The sequence below is a fragment of the Ranitomeya variabilis genome, chromosome 4, assembly GCF_051348905.1.
Source record: "Ranitomeya variabilis isolate aRanVar5 chromosome 4, aRanVar5.hap1, whole genome shotgun sequence".
Lineage (NCBI taxonomy): Eukaryota > Metazoa > Chordata > Amphibia > Anura > Dendrobatidae > Ranitomeya > Ranitomeya variabilis.
Window position 1 is genome coordinate 16,777,542 of NC_135235.1, and position 21,641 is coordinate 16,799,182.

The window sequence follows — 21,641 nt, forward strand, 5'->3', positions numbered from 1 at the left end:
TACCGTGATAAGTTGGCAGTTAATGCCAGAGATAATTGGCCTGCCAGGGGGATTGGTTGTGTTTTTGTGTATTTTGGGGATATGGTAAAAAATTGCCATACTTTGGGTTTTATTGTTGATAAATTGAAATTCTTTCTTAGTGAGGATGCCTGATGATTTGGCGACATTGACTAGTGTGTTTAATTTGGCTAGATAATGTGAAGTGGGATCTGAATTGATTTTAGTATATGTAATGGTGTCGCCCAGGAGTCTTAGTGACTCGTTATGGTACATTGCGCTATCCATCACCACAATACCACCTCCTTTGTCCGCGGGACGAATTATGATTTTGTTATTTTCTTGGAGATCAATTATGGCCTTTTTCTCCTGAGGGTTTAAGTTACAAGGGGTATATTTTGAGGTTCTGTTGTATGATTTTTTTTTATATCCTTTGTGACCATACATTCAAATGCTTTGAAGGAGTTTGAGTATTCTTGAATGGGGTTAAAGGTGGATGGTAACGATAAGTTAGTGTGAATATAGTCCGTTGTGATTGTGCAAAGAGTGGAATACTTGGTACCAGGGTTAGTATTATTTTTCTTCAGAAAATACTTTTTTAGGGCTAAATTGCGAAGAAATTTTTTAACGTTTATAGAAAGGTTAAATGGCTTAGCGGTAGAGGTTGGAGCAAATTTTAGGCCTTTGCGTAGAAGGGATTCCTCATTAGAGGTTAATTGATATGAACTCAGGTTGAAGATTTTCTGGTTGTTTGAACTAGTTATTGCTTTCTTTTTGGTGAATTTCCCATCCCTTTTACCTCTTTTGGTTTTAAACTTCTTACTAGAGAAAAATCCCGATTGATTGAGGACTGGATTTTTGTTTTGGTGTTATTTCTGTTGATGGCATTGGTATTGCCGGTGGATTTGTATGGAAGCTTCTTGTGGTTAGAAGCTGGTAATAGTTTGTTTAATGAATTTGGCACTCTCAATGAATTTTGGTTTCGTTGAATATATCTATTGGTTGCCCCTTGGGAAGATGGTTTCTTGTTATTACTGGTAGAGGGGGTGGATTCTTCCCATTCCTCTAAGTTACTTGATTCCTCAACCAGTAATAATAATTGGGAAAATCTATTTTGAGTAGAAAGCTCGATGGTTTCCAAGATTGGGGAATCCGGGAAGGGGGAATTTCCTTCACCTTCAACAGTAGGTGAAGCGTAGAGAGGTTCTAACACTTGTGGGGAATTCATATGTACATGACGATTAGTAGTTTGTGTGGAAACTGGTGTGTATTGTGTAGCGTTACTGTATGTTAAGAAAGCTGTAGATACATTTATAGAGTTATGTGTGGGAGTACAGCTGAGCTCCTCCAGTTTGATAAACCTGGATGTTACACTGGTATTATGTGCTTCATATTGGTTCAGGAAGAATAGTTGTCGGTGTATTGTCCAACATAATGTTATCCCGTGCAAATTTTTTCATTTTTTTTAAGGATGATTTCTTTTTCCTTTTCCTTTATTCTACACATGATGCTGGAAGTAAATTCATGATTGAAGGAATTTAGTTTCTCAAATAGTTTGTTAATAATGAAGCTTGTCTTTCTGAGATTTGATGATCGTTTGTCGATTATGAACTGCAGGGCTTGGTTGGAAAAACTTGAAAAAAGTCTGTCCCACTCTGCCTGTATGGATGCTTCTCCGAAATCACTTGCAAATGTTTTAGGCTACGTTCACACTTTGCGGGTTTTGCCACGAATCCGCAGCGGATTTGACACTGCGGATCCGCAGCAGTTTTCCATGCAGGGTACAGTACAATGTTACCCTATGGAAAACAAAACCCGCTGTGCCCACGCTGCGGATTTCCGCGGAAAAAGCCGCGCGGCTTTTCTGCGGAAAAAAAGAAGGAGCATGTCACTTCTTGGTGCAGAATCGCAGCGATTCTGCACCCATAGAAATGCATTGATCCACTCACTTTCCGCATGGGGATGTGCCCACGTTGCGGGAAGTTAAGCGGATAATGTGCAGATGGTACCCGGGGTGGAGGAGAGGAGACTCTCCTCCAGGCCCTGGGAACCATATTTTGGTGTAAAAAAAAGAATTAAAATAAAAAATGATGCTATACTCACCTCTCAGCGCTGCCCGCGGCGTCTGGTCTCAGTTGCTGTGCTAGTAGGACCTGTGGTGACGTCGCGGTCACATGACTGTGATGACGCCGCGGTCACATGACCGTGACGTCACGAAGGTCCTTGTCGGCACAGCCGCCTGCAGCACCGAGGAGATCCGGACATCGGAGGGTGAGTATAACCAATTTTTATTATTTTTTACATTACTATTGATGCTGCATATTGCTGCATATGCAGCATCAATAGTATAGGCGGAAACCTGCAGCGGAAACCGCGGAACAAACCGCGATAAATCTGCAGGGATAACCGCAGCGGTTTTGCCCTGCAGATTTATCAATTCCGCTGCGGGATTAACCCGCAGAGCAGGCCGCAAAGTGTGAACGTGGCCTTATAGATCTTTAATCGTTTGGGGACAGAACCTGCTTGGGTGTATTTTTCCAATGAGGCTACTTCCCACATGTCCCTCATCTCAAGTGTCAAGTGTTTTTCCAGTAGTAGGTTTCTGACTTGGTCACTGTTTATGGTGATGTTTTTATTTTGGGAGAATTGTTTCTGGATGTAGTTACATCAAAAATCTCTATCCTGTTTGAGGGCGTCGATTGCCATAGTAGAGCTGCCTGAATGTTTGGACACAGAAACAAAACCAAAAATTGAGAAATATAAATAAGCACCGGCGCTCTGCGAGCGACTGACCCAAGGGTGAGATTTGTATAGAGAGCTGCTGGCAATTAAAGCAGGTTCTGTGTGTACCTGCTGGAAAAGCAAAACCTAATAAAAAAACAAGAATAATCTACTCCATACATGTAAAGACAATGGTAGTAGGGGAGAAATTGCGAGGATAAAAGAAAAAAAGAGAAAAACTTACTATGGTTGCGCCAAGGATACGGATTTGGTGAAAGGTACTTAGTTGAAAGAGGTGATAGTCCCAGAATTAATGGGATAGGGTGTATTTTCCTTGTAAATCTCTGAAATGTGTGATTCTGACGGGACCTCCAGCGGAAGATTCCCTATAACGAGGCAGATAAAGGCACTGTGGATGCTGTCTGACCTATTATCCAGCGGTGTATGTCTTTTTAGGCGTGCATAAAAGCGCATTCTGCCACAGTTTTGTGCAGAGTAACTCTGATGCCTCATTATAGTGAATGAATCCCTCGGGTGTTTCATCTGAATCACGTAAGAGAGTTAAAGGGAAACCTCAATGTAAGTGCTCAACTGTAGAGCGCCGGATAAATGTGATCCCAAGTATTATGTAAAATGTTCCCAATAAAAGCTTCAACTCAATCCACAAAAAGAGCAAGTCCCCACTCAGGTATTTCATCTGTTATCGGAATTATATGGGGGGTTCCAGGTTACAGGTAGTATAAAGGGTCTGAAAAAGCAAAATGGCCCTCGCCCCCCAAAAAAATTCAGCAAATTCTGTGCTCCCAAATCCAAATGCCCCATCCCTTCTGAGCTTCACAGTGTACCTAAACTGCAGTTAGTGTCCACATATTTGGCATTTGTGTAGTGATGAAAGCCTGCCTGCATGACCTGGGCACAGTGTACTGGTCACTACAACGTACTGGTCACTACAACGTCAGTTTGCAATTTTCAGTCAGCAACATTCACTGCTGCTTGTTTCTGGAAAACACCTATGGAGTTAAAATCATCACTACATTTGTAGATAAATTACCAAAGTGGTATAATTTCCAAAATGCGGTCACTTGAGGGGATATTCTGCTCTTCTAGCACTTAGGGGCTCTATATTAGGCTGGGGTCACACATGGCATAAGACAATACGCCACGTATTATACGTCCGTACTACGGCCGTAATACGGAGAAATGTTCCCAAAATAGTGATCCGTAGTCAGGGTGTGTCAGCGTATTTTGCGCATGGCATCCTCCGTATGTAATCCGTATGGCATCCGTACTGCGAGATTTTCGCGCAGGCTTGCAAAACCGACATCTAATGGATTTATGTGCTCAAATGTTCGGGAAAACATATATACAGTATATATATATATATGTCATTGTGACACATATATATATATTCTGTATTTAGATTTCAATCAGCGCGATATCTGTGAACAGCCGGTAATTCAATTGCCGGCTTTTCATTTCTCCTGCACAAACCCGACATGATATGAGACATGATTACATACAGTAAACCATCTCATATCCCCATTTTTTTTGCATATTCCACACTACTAATGTTAGTAGTGTGTATGTGCAAAATTTCAGCGCTGTAGCTGCTGAAATAAAGGGTTAATTTGCGGAAAAAATTGGCGTGGGCTCCCGCGCAATTTTCTCCGCCAGAGCGGTAAAGCCAGTGACTGAGGGCAGATATTAATAGCCAGGAGAGGGTCCATGGTTATTGGCCCCCCCGTGGCTAAAAACATCTGCCCCCAGCCACCCCAGAAAAGGCACATCTGGAAGATGCGCCTATTCTGGCACTTGGCCACTCTCTTCCCACTCCCTGTAGCGGTGGGATATGGGGTAATGAAGGGTTAATGCCACCTTGCTATTGGAAGGTGACATTAAGCCAGATTAATAATGGAGAGGCGTCAATTATGACACCTATCCATTATTAATCCAATTGTTTGAAAGGGTTAAAAAACACACACACATGATTAAAAAGGATTTTAATGAAATAAACACAGCGGTTGTTGTAATAATTTATTGTTCTCGCAATCCATTTCCAGGCCCTCGCTTGGCAAAATAATAAACACACAAGATACATACCTTCTGATGTCAGATCACGTCCCACGAAGTAATCCATCTGAAGGGGTTAACTAATATTACAGGCAGAGCTGCGATAAACCACTCGCTCGTACCTGTAATCCCCGGGTGCTGAAAGGAAAGCAGTGATCTGTACTTACATTGAGTCGCGGTGAGGCGCCCTCTGGTGGATGTTCTCATGAACTGCAGCCTGGGAACTTTTTCCCACGCTCCAGGTCATATGAGGACATCCACCAGGGGGCGCATCACCGCGACTGAAGGAAATGTAGGTCAATGCTTAATGTCACCTTCCAATAGCAAGGTGGCATTAACCCTTCATTACCCCATATCCCACCGCTACAGGGAGTGGGAAGAGAGAGGCCAAGTGCCAGAATAGGCGCATCTTCCAGATGTGCCTTTTCTGGGGTGGCTGGGGACAGATGTTTTTAGCCACGGGGGGGCCAATAACCATGGACCCTCTCCTGGCTATTAATATCTGCCCTCAGTCACTGGCTTTACCACTCTGGCGGAGAAAATTGCGCGGGAGCCCACGCCAATTTTTTCCGCGATTTAACCCTTTATTTCAGCAGCTACAGCGCTGAAATTTTGCATACACACACTACTAACATTAGTAGTGTGGAATATGCAAAAAAAAAGGGGATATGAGATGGTTTACTGTATGTAAACCATGTCTCATATCATGTCGGGTTTGTGCAGGAGAAATGAAAAGCCGGCAATTGAATTACCGACTTTTCACTAACAGCGCTGCGTATTTCTCGCAAGTCACACTGCTGGTCCGTGTGGAATCCGTATTTTTCTCGCCCCCATAGACTTTCATTGGCGTATTATTTGCGCAATACGCTGACAAACGCAGCATGCTGCGATTTTGTACGGCCGTAGAACGCCGTATAATACTGAACCGTAATATACGGCTAATAGGAGCAGCCCCATTGAGAAGCATTGTGCCGTATGTAATGCGAGTTTTACGTACGTAGTTTTTGTGCTCTTACGTACGTAAAACACGCATGTGTGACCCCAGCCTAAGGAGTCTGCAAGCTATTCTAGACAAATCTGCGTTCCAGAAGGCAGTCAGAAGAGTCTCACAGTGTGGCTAAGCAGTACTGTATGGGCTATTTCCACGTTCAGCAGAAATCGTGACAAATTCTGGTGACATTTTTATACATTTCTCCTTGTGAAAATGTGAAATCTGAGGCTACAACACAATTTTTGTGATTAAAAAGTAATTATTATTTTTTCACTGCCCAATGGTATTAAATTCTGTGACTCACCTGTGGGATCAATATGATCACTGTACCCTTTGATGAATTAATTGGGAAGTTTAGCTGGTAAAATGTAGTAACTTTTGGGTGTTCTGCTGTTCTGGCACCTCAGGGGCTCTTCCAATGAGTCATGGCACCTGGAAACCATAACAGTAAAATCTGCACTATAATATGGCGCTCCTTCACTTTGGAGCTTTGTACTGTGCCTGAAAGTTAGTTCCCGATTACATGAAGAGTATTGGCACAAACAGGAGAAATTGCACAACAAACTGAGAGGTCCATTTTTTCCTATTAGCCCTTATAAATTTGTGGCTAAAACAACATTTTAGCAGTAAAAATTTTAATTATTCTTTATTCACCGCCCAATGATATAAAATTCTGTGAGGCACATGTGGTGTCAACATGCTCACTGCACCCCTAAATTAATTAATTGAGAGGTGTAGTTTGTTATATGATGTCACTTATGGGGGGGTTTCTGCTGTTCTGGCACCTCAGGGGCTCTGCCCATGTGACATGGCACCCTCAAACCATTCCAGCTTCAATATGGCACTTCTTTAATACTGAGCTTCGCACTGTGCCTCAAGAGTAGTTTTCAACCATATGGGGAATTGGTGTACTCAGAAGAAATTGCCCAACAAATTGTATTGTGCCGTTTCTCCTACTACCCTTGTGAAAATAAAGAAATGGGTCTAAAAAAACATTTTTGTGGAAAAAATGGGATTTTTTTTATTTTCACAGCTCAACGTCATAATCTTCTGTGAAGCACCTGGAGTTTCAAGGTGCTCACCATACATCTAGATACCTTACTTGAGGGGTCTAGGTTCCAAAATAGTCACTTGTGGGGGGTTTGCACTGTTTAGGCACATCAGGAACTCACCAAATGCAACATGGCATTCTCTAATGGTTCTAGCAAATTTTGCTTTAAAAAAAAATCAAATGGTGTTCCTTCACTTCCACCCTGCCATGCACCCAAACAGTAGTTTTCCCCCACAGATAGTGTATCGGCGTACTTAGGAGATATTCCACAACAAATTGTATGCTGCAATGTTTCCTGCTACCCTTGTGAAAATAAAAAAATTGGGGCTAAAATAGATTGTGGGAAAAACTTTATTTTTTATTTTCATAGCTCAACATTATAAACGTTTTCCCCACATATGGAATATCGGCATGCTCAGGGAAAATTACACAACAAAATCGGAGGACATTTGCTCCTGTTACCCTTGTGAAAATAAAAAAAATAGGGTCTAAACTAAAAATTTTGTGAAAAAAGTTAAAGTTACATTTTTCTTCCACATTACTTCAGCTCTTGTGAAGCACCTGAATGATTAATAAACTTCTTGAATGTGGTTTTGAGCTCCTGGAGGGGTGCAGTTTTTAGAATAGTCTCAATTTAGGGTATTTTCTGTTATACAGTGGGCGAAATTTTGATTTTGTAGTTTGCCCACCGACAAAGACATGAACAGTCTATAATTTCAAGGGTAGGATAATTTTAACATTGAGAGATGGAATATCAAAAATAAAATCCAGAAAATCACATTGTATAAATTATATAAATTTACTTGCATTTTGCAGTGAGAAATAAGTATTTGATCCCTCTGGCAAACAAGACTTAATACTTGGTGGCAAAACTTTTGTTGGAAAAATGAGAAATTGCTGGTCAACTTTTAACTGTTCTAACTTCCTAACAAAAAAAGTTTCAATAATTGTGCTGATATAAAATAGACATGTGGGAAATGTTATTTATTAACTATTGTGTGTTACATACCTCCTTAAGGGCATAAAAATAAAACTTTTGAAAACTGCAAAATTTTCAAATTTTTTTCCAAATTTCTGATTTTTTTTCACAAATAAGCATTAATCCTATTGAGCAAATGTTAGGCTATTATCCTAAGTCATGTGACAAGGCTCGTTAAAGGGTCGACATTGACTTGTAGGATTGCTACTTCCAATAGGTGGCACTGGAGTTCTAGTTCTCTTCCTCTCTGAAGAGACAATTTGCCTAATTAGCTTATTTCCCAGAGGAGCATTGCAGCTTTAAGTCTCCTCATCTCGGCATGCTTAGCATGTCAGTCTCCACGAGGAGAAACGATACTTCTTGGATCGCGGTCAGACGCCTCTCACTCAGCCAAACCAGATCTCAACTTTGCACTGATGAGGGACAGTACCCCGAAACACAGTGTCTGCAAACTGACTGGCTATTATCCTAAGTCATGTGACAAGGCTCGTTAAAGGGTCAACATCAACTTGAAGGATTGCTACTTCCAATAGGTGGCACTAGAGTTCTAGTTCTCTTCCTCTCTGAAGAGACAATTTGCATAATGAAGTACAATGTGTCACAAAGATACAATCTCAGAATCACTGGGATCCGTTGAAGCATTCCACCTCATAAAGTGACACGGGGCAGAATTGTAAAATTTAGCCTGGTCAGGCAGGTGAAAACTGGATTGGGATTTGAAGGGGTTAATAATAATAATCTTTATTTTTATATAGCGCTAACATATTCCGCAGCGCTTTACAGTTTGCACACATTATCATCACTGTCCCCGATGGGGCTCACAATCTAAATTCCCTATCAGTATGTCTTTGGAGTGTGGGAGGAAACCTACGCAAACACGGGGAGAACATACAAACTCCTTGCAGATGTTGTTCTTGGTAGGATCTGAACCCAGGACCCAGCGCTGCAAGGCTAACCACTGAGCCACCGTGCCACCCAAATGAATTTGATGCATTGTACCCCAGCAAGCCCCTCATTAAGACTGATGTGCACAATGCCAGTTTTAATAAGTTAACCTCAATTTTCTTTTTCCATTTTGACTAACAGAAGAGCAAACATGTTACCAGGTGCAGGGACAACTTTTCAGCAGCATCTAACCTGCTTGATGATGGTTTCCAGATGGCAACAAAAGGTGAAATGCAGATATATAAGATGCTTTATTTCCATGTTTTTCTCTGTTGTAGATTCCTGCTTTTGTCCTTACTTTCCTATGAAAAACATACCAAATTTCCAGAGCTTCACCGGTCTGAAAGATTTATGATTGTGTTATCCTCCTTATGATCCTAGTGAGATCCGACTAATGATCCCTTAACACCGTCTAATCCATGATGTATTAAATCACACCGCTGCCCTGTACACTGTGCAGTCCACCTGCTCTGAGACCACCTCTCCACGCTGTCGTCCCCCATGTCCCACACCCTCTGGGAACGTGTCATGTTTCCGATTTGATTGCCCTATATTCCAGCTGTATTGCTGATCTCAGTTTACCTGGAAAATGGAGACAATATTCTGGTTGTTCATCGGGAAATGCCACAGTGTAAGTTTCATCCATTACAGCACATTGCCCCCTGTTCTAATCACATCTGTATATGTTATATAACCTCTTTTAGGCCGGTTTCATATGTCCTGTTATTTCCGGTACTTTCCGATACCTTACCCCTTAGACCTCAGTCCAGAGCCTCTCACCTAGCCTAATCAGTTCTCATGCTTCACACTGACGAGGGCCAACAGCTCGAAACACTGTGTCTGCGAATTGAGATACTGATTTAGCTTTTATCCTAAGTCATATTGCAAGACTCGTTAAAGGGTTGATTGTGACTTGTAGGATTGCTACTTCCAATAGATGGCGCTATAGAGTTCAAGTCCTCTTTTACTCTGAAGAGGCAATTTGCATATTAAATTTTCCAAAGGGGCATTGCATGGCGAATAAGCCTCCTTTCCTTGACAAGCCTGAGCTGGTATGTCACTCTCCACAAGGAGAATCCTTACCCTTAGACCTAGTTTCAGTCTGTCTCTAGTAATCTGTCAAGGTCCATGTTCGTTTTAACTCTCCTGTTACCGACCTGACTTGTTCACTCGTTTTTTCTGACCTCTCCTGGGGACACAAATCCTACCTGGCCAGCCATGTGGGCATATGTAAGTCTACTGAGTTGTTTCCTTGCCACTTATGCTGGCTCTCGCTGGCCAAGGATGTTCAGGACTTTGTAACCACCTGTCCACAGTGCACCTGAAACAAGTCCCTCAGGAACAAGACTGCTTGTCTACTTCAGTCCTGCCGATTCATTCTGTCCCCTGGCAACACATTTCCATGGATTTCATCACAGAAGTGCCCCTTGTTGAGCGATGCCACACCATCTGTGTCATGGTAGACCGGTTCTCCAATATGGCTCACTTCATTCACCCGGTCTGCCTTCTTTCCTCTCCCAAGCTCGCCAGCAGTTCTTTCAGCATGTGTTTCGTCTCAGTGGTCTTCCTCTCTACATTGTCTCTGATAGTGGGATCCAGTTCACTTCTAAATTTTCGAGAGCTCTTTGCAAGCTGCTAAATGTCCCTCTGGATTTCTCCTCCGTATACCATCATCAGACCAATGAGTAAGTGGAAAGGATCAATCAGGTACTCGAGAACTAACTACACCACTTTATCTTTGCCTGTCAGGATGATTGGGTGCAATTATTTCTCTGGGTGGAGTTTTCCTACAACAACCACGTTGAGGAGTCGTCTGGAGCATCTCCATTTTTTGGTGTATATTCCTAGCATCCTCAATTTCCCTCTCGTCTGTCTGCTTATTCTGTTGTACAAGCAGTGGATTCCTCATATGGCAAGTTCTTCCAGATCTGGCAGCAAACTTGGGCCTTCCACCTTAAGGCCGTGTCTTAGATGAAATCTCATGCAGACAAAAAGAGAGGTCCTCCTCCTCATAAACGACCTGGAGATAAAGTCTGGTTATCTTCCTGAAATATTCACCTGAAATTGCCTTCTTATAAGTTGGCCCATGTCACATTGGTCCATTCAAAATCCTCAGACAAGTCAATGCAGTGACCTACAGTCTCCATCTTCCTGAGAATATACGGATTCTGAATTCTTTACAAGTCTTGCTCCTGAAACCGATGGTCCTGAATCCCTTCTCTATATTATATGCTCTTACTTCTACTTCTGTTCCTGAGGGTTCTTCGAACGTATATGAATTAGAGGACATTCTGGATTCTAAGAAGGTTCGGGGGAACACCTTCTATTTGGTTGATTGGTAGGATTTGGTCCTGAGGAGAGATCTTGGGAGCCTGCTGAAAACATCTGCACCCCTACCATTCTTGAGAGGTTTCTCCATCAATCTGGGGAAAAAAAGAGGGGGCGTAAAGGGGGTGAGTATTGTCACACCGGTAACTTACATGCCTTTTCAGCTCCGTCCTCACTCTGCTCCTCCCAGTGTCAGACCATCATACTGAACTGTCTCTTGCAGCACTTCCAGCACTGCTGCATTCTCATGTAGCTGGAGAGTCTGCACCTGGCTATAAGGAGACGTATTCAGACTCTGCATGAATTTAACCTGCTGTTTCTGCAGTTTTGCTTCCCAGGTCTATTTCCTTGCAACAGGAAATATATCAGGCAGTTCCTCCTTCAACACCTTACCTGAACTTAGGGTCCTAGTTTCAGTCCATCTCTAGTAATTTGTCAAGGTTCATGTTCGTTTCGACTCTCCTGTTACCAACCTGACTTGTTCACTCATATATTGTCTGAGCTCTCTGCTCTTGACCCCAGCTTCGTATTTTGATAGTGTGCTGCCCACCCCGACCTCGGACTGTCCGATCACGTCTGTGTCTTTGTTCTCTGTGCTTTATGTTGTGCCTCTGACCCTCCTGGTCATCTTCTCCAGGTCCGGGACTGCCCTGGAGTGGCACCTGATGAATACTCAAACAGCTCAAGCCTATCCTCACCATCAGATGCTCTAGTGAAGCAAGTACTCACTTAGAGATAGAGCCTATTAATCCTGTGGGATGTAAAGCTGTATCTGTGCATTGTGACTGTATTTTAGGCTTGAGAAAGGCCATTTGGCCGAAATGTTACTCTATTTTTGTCTCCTCACTGCTGTGATGTTTTTAAATATTTTGGAATAAAGATTGGATTTTTAAAAGGATTTCTATGGTGCCTTGGATATTTTTGCATTTGCTGCTGTTTTTGGTCCTGAAAACGCACACAGATATGAGCAGAAAATCAAGGAAAAAATATATTTGGGGCCATTGGATCAGGCCACACACATCTTTCCCTCTCGGACACATCACTAGATGTAAGTACAGTCTGTCTCTATAGGTAGATATAGGTCCTCCATGGACAGTCTCATCATATAGTCTCTACTAGGGGATTCTGAGCACTCTCGTGTTTATATTTATATTTAGTCCATTACCATACATTATCCGGCATAGTAAGGGTACACTGGTCCAACTTTAGGAATACTCTGTGTTTTGCACGTTGATAATTTTAACTTTGTATCAATTTTAGATGTTCATTTTCTGAGACTTCGCTGCACTAATTTTTCTTGTGATGGTTATGTTTTTGGATCTGGTAGGAGGCGCTGCGTAATAGCACATAGTTATCGATGGTGCATGGGAATTCTATACTGGACCAGGCAGTCACTTAGTTGTGCCCTCCAGGGTGGTGCGCCTGGCCAGTGGGGGAGTAGCTGTGCCCTCCAGGGTGGTGCGCCTGGCCAGTGGCGGAGTAGTTGTGCCCTCCAGGGTGGTGCGCCTGGCCAGTGGCGGAGTAGGCCCACACCCACTGTCATCACAACGGACCTCTGACTAGACTGACGATGGGCACAGTAGTTATTCTGTGTCGACATCCACCTGGTTGTGGAACACAATTATGTCTAAAAGTGATGAGGACGACAGGCAGCAATATGGCGTCTCTGCTTATCCACGCCTGCACCACCGGATCTGTACCTGTCATATCTACATCTGGGATATATGCAACATATGTAGGTCAAAGGCCTGAAGCAATTAACCAATGTTCACACGAGCCAGAGATAATCTCCCTGTAAATCACAGCGAGCACGGACCGTTGTCAACAAAAGGCCGTATTTTCCCTGCACGAATTTCTGAGAGACAGGTAGAAAAAAAACATTGCGCTATTACCGTCTGACATCACCGCGCTGTGAGCGAGTATCCTCGGTGAATGCGGCAGTCACAAGGTTACATTGTATCTCTGCTTATCTAAGCATTGTTTGCATGTATGGAATTCATCACCACTTGACTCAGCATCCTAAACATATCTGTCCTGTCAGATGTTCCCCGCGCACATGCGGCCTCAGTGCAGGACATGGCACTCGGCCATCACAGGTTTAACGTGGAATTTGTGTGACACTAAAGTAAGAAAATGAGGCAGCGCTCCCAAAAGTGATGCGGAATAGCCCGTGTGTCTTTATTCCAGGTAACGCAGTGTTTCGCCACATGCTTTGTCAAGTTTTGTGTGACCCAAGACCTGAGTTGTTCTTACCATTTATCACATAAAATTTCAGCCATGCAGGAAAGGTGATATCTGTCCAGGTCATCCTCTGATGCAGAGCTGAAAATTATTATTTTTCCAATTTACTCCTTCAGTGAGACATGGTCCAACGCCTTCCTGACTTTACATATTAAGGCTATGTGCACACGCTGCGGACTGGTCTGCGGATTTTTCCGCACTGATTTTGATAAATCCGCAGGGCAAAAACACTGCGTTTTTCCTGCGGATTTATCTCGGTTTTACTGCGGATTTACCGCGTTTTTTTGTGCGGATTCTACTGCGGTTTTACACCTGCGGCTTTTTAATATGGAGCAGGTGTAAAACCGCTGTGGATTCCGCACAAAGAATTGACATGCTGTGGAAAATAAACCGCTGCGTTTCCGCGCATTTTTTTCCGCAGCATGTGCACAGCGGTTTTTATTTTCAATAGGTTAACATGGTACTGTACACCGCATAGAAAACTGCTGCGGATCCGCAGCGTCAAAAACGCTGCAGATCCGCAGTAAAAACCGCAACGTGTGCACATACACTAAATCATCAGACCAAAATATGTCCACAATTTATAAATTAAAGCTGCTGATTCTTTTAGGGAATTGTGTTGACAAGTGGAGATCTACTAATGTACTGACAAAGGAACCTTGGAAAAGTGACAGATTACCTGGCAATGTGCCCGGCTGATGATTCCGGCACAGGCTGTGCTGGAAAGAGACTTGTGCGTTGTTCGTAACTTCGTAAGTTGCCGATTGCTGGAAGTTTACCTGCTGCGATCCACACGAACACAGCAACTGGAGTCCCGCATCCCATGTTCGAGTGTCGTGACGATCAATCACTGCAGCCTATCCACTATGGAGATAGCGGAGTAAAGCTTGACTACCACCTCCGTCCCATAAACTTTTGGGTAGATAAAGTGAACTAAAAGACATGCAAAAATGAAAGATACGAAAGGTACTATATGATGAAATCATAATGGAAACACATTAAAAATGTATATTAAAAAACTGAACCACACAGAAGGTAAGCGAGAAGGGCTAAAAGATGCTACTCTCAATGCAATATACAGTATATAATTGCATCATTACCGTCACGGACGGACATATCATTGGTACAACCTGTGGAGCTGTCCAGGGGCCCAAGAGATAAGGGGCCAAAATCCAGCTCCAAAGCAGGTGGAATTATGCAGGTGAACTGCAAAGGGCCCATATACTGTTCTTCCACAGGGGCCACCACTGTCTGTGTACACGTGTATCAAGGAGCAGGCATTCAAGGTAATCAGTACTGGCAAGTGATAAAGTGACCATGCCAATAAAATAAAGAGAGTAAGTATGTCCGACCATACTGAAATACTAGAACTACTGAATGATGCCAAAAGACTAAACCTGCAGAATGTAAACATAATAAAGGCAAAAAAGACAGAAACCTAAAACACCAGGAGCCGGAGAGGCGGCGAATGCCATTGCATTCAAATGGGGAATATGCACCCCAGCAATCAGCAGCTTCTTACCTGTCCTGCGCTCACCCTCGCATCTCATAGACTTCTATGGATTCAATTTGCTTCAATGGAAATCATAAGAGTCTATGAGAAGCTGCGCAAAAGCCAGGAATCTGTCTATTAGGAGCAGTGCCTAGTGAAAAGACTATAAACATAAGGATGATTGGCCTCGGGGAGACCAAAACATCCAACACCGCGGAGACACCATCACGTGTTTCTCAACGCAGTGATCCAGAACACTGCCCCCATCCCTTATGGGAAATATGATGAGGGGCAAATACCCCGAAACAGCTGTCTGTGGATGGATACCATGTTTTGGCATAGGTGGTTTTCCTTTATTGGATGCTGCCCTCCCCGTGTTTGTTCCTTCCCGGTCAAAGACCTGGCTATTCATTGCTTGCGTTGAGAAACACGTGATGGTGTCTCCACGGCTTTTCTACATGAATACAAAGCAGGGCAGCTGTTTCTGCTCATATACTGCAAATTACACAACACATGTCTGAATAAATAATAAAGTAGCTGGATCTGCACTGGATCTAATGCATCTTACACCAAAAGATGTCAGGGAGAAGAAGGATCAGGCACGTTGGATTCCAACATAACAGAAAGTAAGCTGCTGCCACATGAAATAAACGTGACACGACTATGTAGGCTGCCGCCATATTGAAAATCACCTACCGGCTGCTGCGCATTAAACTTACCCAAGACAAGTGGTCAACAAAGGGCCAAACTACTGTGTCTTCCTACCTGTCGATGGTCTTCTAGCTGTCGGCGTTGGTCCACAGTCTGCTCCTCTCCTTTGACTATTAGACATTAGTCAGGAGATCACAATCACTGATTTTGGAATATTTTTGACAACTGAAGTCAATTCTCCAACACTCACAATCCACTTTAGTTCTCTTCCAGACACATCGTATTCCTTTTTGTGTTATCCCAGTGCTGATTGTCTCATATCCCGGCTCGACCAACAGTATTCCCTAATATCCCCCAATTACTTTTTAATTAACTTTAAATGTATTTCTGCCATCTCAGCATCTTCTCACGTCTCATGTTAGGGGATCAGTGAATGTCCATTAATTGTCCATTACATCAGTGAAATGGAAATGATCCAATAATACAAAAAGTGATAGAAAAGCAAAGAGACAGCCTGACATCAATGTGAGAGAGGGGGATGAGGCCACAGCATAGGACGCTCTCATAGGATGGACATCGTCACCAGACCAGACATGGGTCCTGACACCTTGTGCCTGTGTGGCCGGTGTGTGTGACACTCCATCTCTGGTGACAGCTTTGTCTTCTGTACACAGGCTCCAGACAGATTTTATGGTCTCAGACATCACCCCAACTGCTGTTTCCTGGGTAAGCCAGAGTGGGTGCCAAAACTGGGTGGTCATCTCTGCTTATCCCACTCAGGAGTGCCACCTGTGTGCATGCAGATCCTGGCGTAGATAATAAATAATTTCAAGGGTTTTTTATTAGATTGACTATGGCAGCAATATAATGTTGGGCATTCACCCGATAAGTCTTCGAGCCCCATGTCCTGTGTGTCCCACACTATGTAGGAAGGTGACATCCATTATGTTATTACATTATGTATGATGGCTAAACATGGTGAATTGTGGGCATAATAATCCACAGTGGCGTGCGTTGACTGGCCACTGTGGTCACATGACACGATGGCGAGTTCTGTCGGTACAATATGTCTGCTCAATGGAACTAAAGAGCTTTCTTTTTTGCTAAATGTATTTTTTGGTTCAAACTCTTCCCGATATTTGTGCATCAAATGTCTGGTATTGGTGTATCCACCTCTAACAACTGCTGACGATCTCTGACAATGGGATTTTAGATGCCTGAACGAGTGGCATTGAAGTATATGCAGCTGTGCTCAAAAGTTTACATAACCAGGCAGAATTTTTGCTTTCTTGGCCTTTTTTTCAGAGAATATGAATGATAACACCAAAAACGTTTCCTCCACTCCATGGTTAGTGGTTGGGTGAAGCCATTTATTGTCAAACTACTGTGTTTTCTCTTTTTAAATCATAATGACAACCCCAAACATCCAAATGACCCTGATCAAAAGTTCACATACCCCATTTCTTAATACCGTGTGTTGCCCCCTCTAACGTCAATGACAGCTTGAAGTCTTTTTTGGTAGTTGTGGATGAGGTTCTTTATTTTCTCGGATGGTAAAGCTGCCCACTCTTCTTGGCAAAAAGCCTCCAGTTCCTGTAAATTCCTGGGCTGTCTAGCATGAACTGTGCGCTTGAGATCTCCCCAGAGTGGCTCAATGATATTGAGGTCAGGAGACTGAGATGGCCATTCCAGAGCCTTCACTTTGTTCTGCTGTAGCCAATGACAGGTCGACGTGGCCTTGGATCATTGTCATGTTCGAACATCCAAGTACGTCCCATGCGCAGTTTCCTGGCTGATGAGTACAAATTTGCCTTCAGTATTTGCTGATAACATGCTGCATTCATCTTTCCTTCAACTTTGACCAAGTTTCCTGTGCCATTGTAGCTCACATATCCCCAAAACATCAGCGATCCACCTCCATGCTTTACAGTAGGAATGGTGTTCCTTTCATCATAGGCCTCGTTGACCTCTCTCCAAATGTAACGTTTATGGTTGTGGCCAAAAAATTCCATTTTGGTCTTATCACTCCAAATTACCTTGTTCCAGAAGTTTTGGGGCTTGTCTCTGTGCTGTTTTGCGTATTGTAGGTGAGATACTTTGTGGCATTTACACATTAATGGCTTTCTTTGGCCGACTCAACCATGCAGCCCATTTTTCTTCAAGTGCCTCCTTATTGTGCCTCTTGAAACAACCACACTGCCAGTTTTCAGAGAGTCCAGTATTTCAGCTGATTTTATTTGTGGGTTTTTCTTTTCTTCCCGAACAATTTTCCTGGTAGTTGTTGATGACATTTTTGTTGGTCTACCTGACCGTGGTTTTGTTTTTACAGAGCCCCTGATTTTCCATTTGTTAATCACAGTTTTAATGCTGCTTACTGGCATTATCAATTCCTTGGATATCTTTTTGTATTTCTTTCCTGTTTTATACCGTTCAACTACCTTTTCCTGTAGATCCATTGACTTGACAATTCTTTTGCTTTCCTCATGACTCACAATACAGAAATGCCAGTGGCTGGATGAAAGATGCTAGAGTCTGTCTGGATCTTGCTATCATTTCTTGCAGATCCCTATTGTGGAAACTCTAAGATGTGGCCTAAAGCTGGTTTCACACTTCTAGACTTGGTGGTCATTGTAAAGACTGCGATTTCTGGACTGGTCGTTAGTGTTGAGCATTCCGATGCTGCAAGTATCGGGTATCGGCCGATACTTGCTGTATCGGAATTCCGATACCGGGATTCCGATACTCTTGTGGTATCGGGTATCGGGTATCGCAACAACATTAATGTTAAAATGTGTAAAAGAGAGAATTAAAATAAAAAATATCGCTATCCTCACCTCTCCGACGCAGCCGGGACTTCAGCGAGGGAACCGTCAGCGTTGTTTGTTTAAAATTCGCGCTATTACTTGGTTACGTGAATTCCCGGCTTGTGATTGGTCAGGTCGGCCATGTTGCCGGGACGCGGACCAATCACAGCAAGCCGTGACGAAATTACGTCACGGCTTGCTGTGATTGGTCCGCGTCCCGGCAATATGGCCGCCCTGACCAATCACAAGCCGTGACGTCACGGGAGGCTGGACACGCGCCCATTTTAAAATGAGCGCGTCCAGCCTCCCGGCTTGTGATTGGTTGACCGCGGCGCAACCAATCACAAGCCGTGACGTCACGGGAGGCTGGACACGCGCCCATTTTAAAATGAGCGCGTGTCCAGCCTCCCGTGACGTCACGGCTTGTGATTGGTCAGGGCGGCCATATTGCCGGGACGCGGACCAATCACAGCAAGCCGTGACGTAATTTCGTCACGGCTTGCTGTGATTGGTCCGCGTCCCGGCAACATGGCCGACCTGACCAATCACAAGCCGGGAATTCACGTAACCAAGTAATAGCGCGAATTTTAAACAAACAACGCTGCCGGTTCCCTCGCTGAAGTCCCGGCTGCGTCGGACAGGTGAGTATAGCGATATTTTTTATTTTAATTCTTTCTTTTACACATTTATATGGTTCCCAGGGCCTGAAGGAGAGTTTCCTCTCCTTCAGACCCTGGGAACCATCAGGAATACCGTCCGATACATGAGTCCCATTGACTTGTATTGGTATCGGGTATCGGTATCGGATTGGATCCGATATTTTGCCGGTATCGGCCGATACTTTCCGATACCGATACTTTCAAGTATCGGACGGTATCGCTCAACACTACTGGTCGTAGGTCTTCTGACCAAAGCTCAGCAGTCTGAGAGTGTAGACTGTATGAGACTGAAGCTATGCTGAGCACAGAGACAGAATTCATTGTCTCAGGTATGAAATTTGTGCCACTTTCTGTTTTCAGACATAGTTTCATAGTTTTAGGGTCTGTGCACACGTTGCGGATTTGTCTGCGGATCCGCAGCAGATTTGACGCTGCGGATTCGCAGCGGTTTTCCATGTAAACCTATGGGAAACCAAATCCGCAGTGCACATGCTGCGGAAAATACCGAGCGGAAATGCTGCGGTTTATTTTCCGCAGCATGTCAATTCTTTGTGCTGAATCCACAGCGTTTTCCACCTGCTCCATAACTGGAATCCGCAGGTGTGAAATGCATATGAAATCTGCACAAAAAATGCAGTAAATCCACAGGTAATCCGCAGGTAATTTGCAGGGCGTTTTACCTGCAGATTTTTCAGAATCTCAGCGGAAAAATCCGCACACCAATCCGCATCATGTGTGCACATACCCTTATGGTTGAAGGTAGACTTAAGTCCATTGGGTATAACCTACAGCCTAACATGTTGATCCAGAGGAAGGTAAATACCCCATGAGGCCAACACTAACAGCCCCATATTAGGGGGAAAATTCCTTCCCAACTGTTTATGGCAATCCAACTAGTTCCCTGGATGAACGTCCCATCACAGAATCTAGTGCCCACAACCTGTAATATTATATTTATCCAGAAAGGCATCCAGGCCCCTCTTGAATTTTAGTAGTGAATCAACCATTACATCATGTGGCAGAAAGCTCCGTAGTCTCACTGCTCGTACAGTAAAGAATCTGCGCCCATAGTTATGACAAAACCTTCTTTCCGCTACACGTAGAGGACGCCCCTTGTCCATGTCGCAGACCTAGGTGTAAATAGATCATTTTACAGATCTCTGTACAGTCCACTTCTAATAAGATCCTCCCTAGCAATCTGTAAATCTGTAATTTCCGGCAAAACTCATCTCCTTTTCACACCACTTTTCTAAACTGTTGTGAAAAAAAAATTGCACATTTTACACCAATATGACACATGCCATAATTTCTGATTAATTGCCTGAAATGGGATTATACATTTGCCCCTTAGTTTCTTCGGTGTGAACGGTTTCCGCTGTCATCCATCGTCCCGGCATCTTGTACACAAAGAAACATTGACTCCGATGACTTCTGAATGAAGATGTCAGCAGCTGTTGGGTCGTGTTCATGCCTGCCTGCTTAATCTATCAGTGATTTTCTGATGGTCAGAGGTCAATTGGTCCCAGAACAGAAATATTTCTGTCTTTCCGACCATTTCAGAGCCTTGTTAATCAGAGAGGTGACCTTGTTGACATCTCGGGCCATCCCATACATGCTAAGAGAAAGCACCTCAAGCATTGTCCTATCCATTACATGGGGCTGGGACAGCTGCCGGCCAGTAAAGCACAGCCTGTGACAGCTTTAATATCTTCTGTATTCCTGTTTTATGGTCGGGTTTAACCTCATGTTTTCTACATTCCATTACTTGACAAAATCTTCCCATCTCATCTTGGTAGACGCTCCAGTGTCTCTTGCACTCGTAGATTCCCAGTATTGGGTGATATGTGACCCGGGCCTTGCTTTGCCTTATTTGTTTTATTAGTGAGAAGAAATCCTGATAATGTTATTTTTATAATATAAAACTTATATAGTTCATTCTATTGTGGATCATTTATGTTTCATAGAATTATTGCTGTCAGATCATTGATATTGGTTCACCAAAAGCATCGGCTATGGCACCAATGTCAGATCGTTGGTAGACTGACCACCGTACAAAAGCGCCACATTTGGCCTCGATACCAAGATGGCGCTATTCCACTGCTACCTTGCAACATAAAACTTGATAGAGTTGCATTGTAATCCATAAGTTCCTGCAGATGTAACACGTGAGTAGTAAAAAGCTGCTCTTATTTGTAACTTTATTTTTGTTCTGAGAGTGGTCAGACTCCCCCAACAGCTGTGTCTGGTAAGCATAACTTAAAAAATATATTTATTTTATTATAATCTGTTATTTTATTTTAGTTTTATTACTTTTTAGGAACTATTATTTTTTATATCTAGTATTTTTTATCATAACTTTATTTTTGGCCATGAAAGAACTTGTACCCTTTTAGCAAACCTTTTAGTGTGCAATATGTCTGGGAACATCCGAATCACATTGATTGCACAGGTGAAGTGTTCGGTACGAGCATCGCTGTCGTCACTGATTGTCCAGTAAAGCTCAAGATAATCAATAGGAAATCTACACACTGTGGAACAATTCCTCAAATATTCAGGTGGTAATGAAGGAATAGAAACATTTTCTAACATTTCCTTGAGCCTGAACACCCATCTCAGTCGTGCCTTGCTTAGGACATTTTTTCACATCAGTGTTTGTCATTCATTTGGGCAGCACAGTGGCTCAGTGGTTAGCACTGCAGAGCTGGGGTCCGG